Raw genomic sequence first — 7,266 nt, 5'->3', positions numbered from 1 at the left:
ATTAATAAGCTTAGGGCATACGTCATAACAAAATAGGCCGCACCCAAAAAAACCAACTATCTACTCATAAGAGTAACAGCAATGTCGCCGATCCTGCTACGGTCGTATTGTCACAGCAACAACATGTATCGATTTTAAAAGTGTCAGTTCCTGCGCCTCGCAAAGCTACCCTTCTGCGATCGTTTGTTCTCAAGGTCAGGATTTCTTGCCACTCCGAGGAAGAGAAAACGACGGCCGGCCATGGGGCAGAGAGATGAGGACGGGTAACACGGCACTGGCACGCGTGCACCGTGGGTTGTTTCCGCCCGGTTTTGAACCGGGGACCTTTCGCGTGTGAGGCAAACATCATAGCCACTACACTACGGAAACCAACCCGTCCTGGTGTTTCGAATGGCTCCCATCGAATCCGGCTGGTAAAACGCACACAGGCGTTTCCCGTGGGCCAGCCTGTGAGATAAAGGTTTCTATTTTCACTGACCTATTTTGCATTGCTCAAGGGCACATCAGGACACTTTGGAAACTCTTTCAAAGGAAGAACGCCCTGAGCTATGACAAGACTTACACTTACCCCAACAAGGTGATGCTCAATGGCTTGTTCAAACAGCTGCTGCTTGTCTTGTGCCACCATCAGACAATCACAGAGCTATTGTGCCTTCTACACCTTACGGTAGCTTTACTTTAACAATAATAATGACGGCGACCACGACGACAACAAGAACAACAACAACAACAATAACATCATCATCAGATTTTAATTAAAAGTGGCTACACCAGCGTTTACAATTTCAACCTGTCGACGGACGGACGCTCTGAGTCCACCAATTTCGGGAACTCCAATGAAGAAAAGCCACCTACCGCCTCCGGGGAACCACGAGGGTAAGCAGGACGAAAAGGGCCGGCCCACAGCAGGCTCTTTCCGCCCGGTTTCAAACCGGGGATCTTTCGTGCGTTAGGCGAACGTGATAACCGCTACACTTCGGAAACTGACACCGTCACCTCTTGCTTAGAACGGTTACCGTTGGAGACTGCTGGTAAAACCGACCCGTCCTGGCGTTTCGAATGGCTCCCATCGAAGCAGGCTGGTAAAACGCGCACAGGCGTTTCCCGTGGGCCAGCCTGTGAGATAAAGGTTTCTAATTTCACTGACCTATTTTGCATTGCTCAAGGGCAAGAGGATCCAGAAAAACAGGTTACTGAAATGATGTTTGACGCCGTGGACTGGCCGTTCTTGAAAGAGGTCATAAACTGTATAAATGATGGTTTTGACATCTTGACCAAATGTTCGCAACTGGATTTGGTTAGAAGGAGAATATGCTGGATTATGGATTATATATCCCCCTTGAATGACGACGACGATGATAAAACAGACGACGTGTGGGGTTTTGGAGGGGGGTCTGACGGCTCAGGGGCTACTCTCTTCTAAGAGGGCGGTGTGTCATGACGTAGTGAAGAGATAGGATAAAAGGTGCAACAATTCATTCATGGTTTAAAATTAAAGAGAATGTCTTACCCGAAAGCTGCGGACGTCGACAGGCTCTACAGGCCTCTTCAAACCCGGGATCACCCCTGGTTCTATTCCCCAGATTTTGTATACACTCTGGAACCCTTTGACTGCGGTTACTCTCCAAGACCTCAGACCCCGGTCCCTCAGGACGAAACAACATGCGGTGCGATGGATGTCCAAATGAGTCTCGGGGATCCCCAGCCTCTGGAGCTCATGGAGGGCCTCGATTTTGCCGAACTGTCTACCGTCTGTGCGTCTCAGGAGGGGGTCAGTCCAATGGATGTAGAAACACCCCACAAACCACCAGGCGAACCAATGAGCATCGGACAGTCCCGGGGGCGTGATGAAGACGAAGGATTTATGCCCGGGGTATGTGACCAAGTAAGCAGAGTGGTTAAAAGCACCCTGGTGTATATTCTGAGTGCTCTCATCGACCGAGCTCTGAAAGAAGTCTGTCGGGGGTGTGAAGTGAATCACCCCAGTCAGTTGAGACACAGTTGTTTGTTTGAACCAGACCGTTACTATTTCCTGTTCTATTTCAACGTGTTTTACAGAAGACTGAACAAACCGTGGCTGAAACCGGCACTAATCAAGGCGCTGTCTTACTCCCACATACATGTCACTGCGGGACAAGTCCAGAAAATCATAGATGAGATTTTGCTGGAGCTGAAAAAGGAGCCGTTTATAATAGAGAAACTTGGGCAGCTGCTCAATGACCTGGATGAGCCGAGTAGAAAAACCGCTGGCAAGCTAAAAGCTTATTTCTTCCGTAAAGAAGTTAAAGCTGGGGACAGCGACGAAGAATTCGACATCTACGCCACTGATTCAGACTCTGACCTGAACTAAGGGACTTTGAACATGGGGAATGTTCTGGACTGCTTCTGCAACTGGTTCTGTCATCAACACTCTGCAGCTAACCTGAGAGCGCTATTACACCATGTGCTTGACAGAAAAGTAGCCAACGCGAGCCTTTTCTCTACAGATTTAACCATCGATGAGGATCAACTTTCAAACCTGGAAAAGTTAATGGCTGCTGTAACAAAGACCGGGGGGTACGAACACTGGGATGAAGCGCTCAAGGGGGCCAAGAATGATATTAGGCCATTTCATCAACATCTGTATGACCTTTTACTGAGCATGTTTAATACACCTCTGTTTAATTTTAAAATAGGTCATATTGTTGTTTATTTACATATGTAACTGAGGTGTGTGCCTACAAGATAAAGAAACAGGTATATTTGTTGATATAGATCAAGTAACCAATCATCTGATTTCTTTTTGTCTGGACCGTAGAAAAAATTGTTGTGTATGTTATACTTTTCTCAAATGTCTAAAAAGGGGTATCTGCTCTCCTGAAGTTGAATAAAAAACCTTGTAAAAAACTTTGCGCATAGTGTGGGTCTGTGTGGTTATTTGACAGAATGACTCGGCAAGCTCCCCAAATGCAGGAACTATACTACAACCCAGCCAAGATTGGGGGTTTGGCGGGTAAGAAGGGTTTTCAAAGAGGACTCGCTGAGGCCGGAGTGAAGGTTAATGATGTGGTTGTTTCAGAATGGTTACGGGAACAAGACGCCTATACCTTACATAAACCTCTCAGGATTAACTTTAAAAGAAACCGCGTATATGCAACTGACATAGACTCACAATGGCAAATGGATCTAGTCGATATGTCAAATTTATCAAAACATAACAATGGTCACAAATTGATGTTGATGTGTATCGATGTTTAATCAAAATATGCCTGGGCTCGAATTCTACATAATAAAACAGGTCGAGCGGTGACGAGGGTCTTTGAGGATATATTGTCCCAGGGTCGATGTCCTAAAAAACTGCAGACTGATTAAGGAAAAGAGTTTCTCAACAGAGAATTTCAGAATCTGCTGAAGAGACACAAAATACATCATTTCACCACCGGAAATGAGCTTAAAGCATCGGTAGTGGAGAGGTTTAACCGCACCATAAAGACCAAAATGTGGAGATATTTTACAGCGGTCAACACGTTCAAGTATTTTGATAAAGTTCAGGATTTTATTGATGCTTACAACCAAGGGTATCACACCAGTATTAAAATGAAGTCTATAGATGTTGATCAAAGTAATTCTTTTCAGGTCTATACAAAATTATACGGACCATTTATTAAGAAGGGAAAAACTACTTATAAGTTCAACATCGGTGATGTGGTTCGCGTTTCAAAGCTAAGGAGTACTTTTGCCAAAGGTTATGAACAAACATTTTCTGACGAATATTTTACAGTTACCGAACAGTTGGCTAGAGCCCCCCCCGTGTACCGGTTAAAAGACTATGACGGGGAGGATATAGAAGGAACGTTTTACGAAGCCGAGTTACAAAAAATTATTGTGGGTAAAGACAGTGTATACAGAGTTGAAAAGATATTAGCTGAAAAAACCCAGAACCGGAAAAAATATGTGTTGGTGAAATGGCTTGGATGGCCTGAAAAGTTCAATAGTTGGGTCCCGGAACAACAGGTTTGCGATATTCAATCCTTATAACAACATGCCCGCGGGTGTGTTGGGGGCATTACTCTCGATACTCAAGATGGAATCAGGAGGCTTCTACGTGACTCTACCCAGTAACGCCTCTCTCGATATATACCCTAAAAATGAAATATCCAGTTACACGGTACAATTTGGAAAATCTATAGATCTAAGGGGGTCGTGGGAAGTGGGGTTGGCGGAAATACAGTATCCTTACACTTGGGCTGTTTTACAAGATAAGGATGCCACCTTCGCCATTTTTGATGATGTTAAAAAGAGTCAATGGACATTCACGATACAAGGAGGTTATTATGACAATGTGGATAAAATATTAGATGAGATGCATAAACAGTTCTCAGAAGGCACCCCCAACATCAAGCTATATTACAACCCTATTAAAAACAGAGTGTACAAGGTGTCAAAACCAGGTATTAGCATTCAAACCAGCGGCCAACTGGGGCGTATATTAGGGTTCTATTCTGACACAGAGAGCAGGTTCTCAGAAGTGGTGGGGCGGCTTTTACACTCTTTATGTGTATACGGATATCATAACCCACCAGAGGGTCGGGGATAGTTATGTCCCCCTTTTGAGAAATGTACTTATTAAAGGTAAAAGCAATGACATGGTCACAATTACTTATGACAAGCCACACTACGTACCAGTCTCAAAGACCCACTTTGACAACATCACGATCGAAGTCAAATCGGATCAGAATATCAACGTACCCTTCCGCTTCGGTAAAGTTAAGTTGTCAAACTACATTTTCGACCCCTGAAACAGTGTGTACATTATTAAAATGGCTACCTCGAGGGGTTATGTAGATCCTAGCGCCAATGTGGATTATTACAAGATGCAAGATGGAACGGCTTGCCCGGTTTTGTAGGAGCCCCCACAATGTATGGCGCCGGTCTAGGAGGACTCTTTCGTGGTCTCTTTAGAATGGCCGTACCCCTGCTTAAGAGAGGCTTTGCTATAGCCAGACCCCACTTGAAATCAGCGGCTAAAAATATTGTTAGTGACGTGTTCACCAATGTTATGAACCGGGCAGCTAGCCATGAGCATCAGGAGGGTTCGGGTCTCATGGTAATGGCGAGGAGGGGGGGTAAAAGAAGAAACAGCATGTGTCCACCAGGGCGACGATGATCCGTGGCTAACAGAAAACGAAGAATCTCTCATTCTCCAACATATCGTGGAAACACTCGGAGAAGGAAGCAGCACAAGAAAAAACCTGCAAAAAGAAAGTCTCAAAGAAAGAAAAATAGAGCCTCAGGATATATCTTTTAAACATGTCTTTTGTCCACAGTCTATTGGAAGAATGCGTCAAATCAGAACTGGATCTGTTTACAGTTCCATACACTCAAACGAGTATAGATAAGAGCATATATGTAGAGATTCCCCCTCTTTCTGCAATTTCAGACATGGCCCCTCTGGAGTTTTTTATAGCTGGCAATGGCGAGGATTATAATGATTTGAAAAACACATTTATTTTAATGAACTGTAAAGTGACTAATGAGGATGGCGATGCAATCGAGAAGACGGCCAACGCTGGGGTCATCAATTACCCGGTGGCCACCATGTTTTCACAGGTGGATGTGACCCTGGGAGATCGGCTCATTAGTCAAAGCAGCAATACTTACCCCTATAGAGTCATGATGGAGTGTATCCTTAATTATAGTGAGGAGACCCTAAGCAAACAGTTCAGCCCCGGCCTTCTCTTCAAAGACATCCCGGAAGCTATGGACGACAAGGATCCAGAGGGACTCAATAAGGGTTTGCAAAAAAGATCGGCCTCTTCAACAGAAGGGAGGACCTTTGAGCTAATGGGGCATATCCATGCAGACATATTTTTCCAAGAAAAACTCATGCTCAACGGGGTAGACATTAAAATTAAAATGATCCGTAGTAAAAGTGCTTTTTGTCTGATGACCCCTGATACGGAAAAATATAAACTGACCATATTATCGGCCTCGCTGTTTGTGAAATAAGTGTCCGTCTCCCCGGCGGTTAAACTAGGACACGCGCTGGCGTTAGTGACGGCAAACGCCAAGTACCCGATCGAAAGAGTCTATATGAAAGTCCACAGTATCCCCGCAGGGACACGGGTGATGAACCAGGAAAATCTGTTTCTAGGACAGCTCCCAAAACAGGTTATTATAGGTCTCGTGGATAATGATGCATTTACCGGGGTTTACAACAAGAACACCTTTAACTTTAAACATTATAACGCGGAATTTATAGCGTTGTACGTCGATGGTGTGCAGGTTCCATCCAGACCTTTTCAACCTGACTTTGAAAACGGCAATGCGGTTCGTGAATATTACAGTCTAGTACTGGCTACGGGTCGCCATCTCAAGGATCAAACTCTGCTGATCGATCGCCGGGAATACTGCAGCGGTTACACCCTGTATGGTTTCAACCTGACCCCTGACGAAGAGTGTGGACAACATATTTCACTGATGAAGACGGGCAATATGCGTTTGGAGATGCGTTTCAAGCAGCCTCTACCACACACTGTAAATATGGTCGTGTATGCTGTGTTTGACAACATTATTGAGGTGAATCAGAGGAGAAACGTTCCGTATGATTATTATTAAAATGAACACCAGAGAGCTCAACCACATCATGAATGCCCTGGCCGGCTCACGGAAACTGTTTCAAGGAGTCTACGCCTGCGATCAGCTGCCTAAATTTAAGATCAAGAATTTACCTGCAATGTACATAATCAACACACACCCTAAAAATATGCCCGGAGAACATTGGCTGGCTATTTATCTAAGGGAGGACCACCGTGGTGAATTTTTTGATTCCTATGCAAACCCCCCGGATTTCAGACCTTTCCCTCGGAAGATCAATAACTTTCTGCTCAACAACTGTCAAGAAACCATTTACAGCGGTCGTCAAGTACAAAGTCTTCAGACCTTCACTTGTGGTCAGCACTGTGTGCACTAGCACGCATGCACCGCGGGTTGTTTCCGCCCGGTTTCGAACCAGGGACCTTTCGCGTGTGAGGCGAACGTGATAGCCACTACACTACGGAAACCGACCTGTCCTGGTGTTTCGAATGGCTCCCATCGAAGCCGGCTGGTAAAACGCGCACAGGCGTTTCCCGTGGGCCAGCCTGTGAGATAAAGGTTTCTACACTCACCTAAAGGATTATTAGGAACACCTGTTCAATAACCAACCAATCATATGGCAGTTGCTTCAATGCATTTAGGGGTGTGGTCCTGGTCAAGACAATCTCCTGAACTCCAAACTGAAAGTCT

General features: G+C 45.1%; 1 non-coding gene across 1 annotated transcript; it reads right to left on the bottom strand.

Annotated features, from left to right (window-relative positions):
* Nucleotides 1–6,970: 6,970 nt before the first annotated feature.
* On the bottom strand, nucleotides 6,971–7,043 carry trnav-cac (transfer RNA valine (anticodon CAC)). The gene has a single exon. It is a non-coding gene; the product is annotated as a tRNA-Val (tRNA).
* Nucleotides 7,044–7,266: the final 223 nt, after the last annotated feature.

The sequence above is a fragment of the Amia ocellicauda genome (genome assembly GCF_036373705.1).
Source record: "Amia ocellicauda isolate fAmiCal2 chromosome 11 unlocalized genomic scaffold, fAmiCal2.hap1 SUPER_11_unloc_1, whole genome shotgun sequence".
In the NCBI taxonomy this organism is placed as follows: Eukaryota; Metazoa; Chordata; class Actinopteri; order Amiiformes; family Amiidae; genus Amia; species Amia ocellicauda.
Note: the sequence above shows the minus strand (reverse complement) of the source record. Positions and strands in the feature narration are given on the sequence as shown.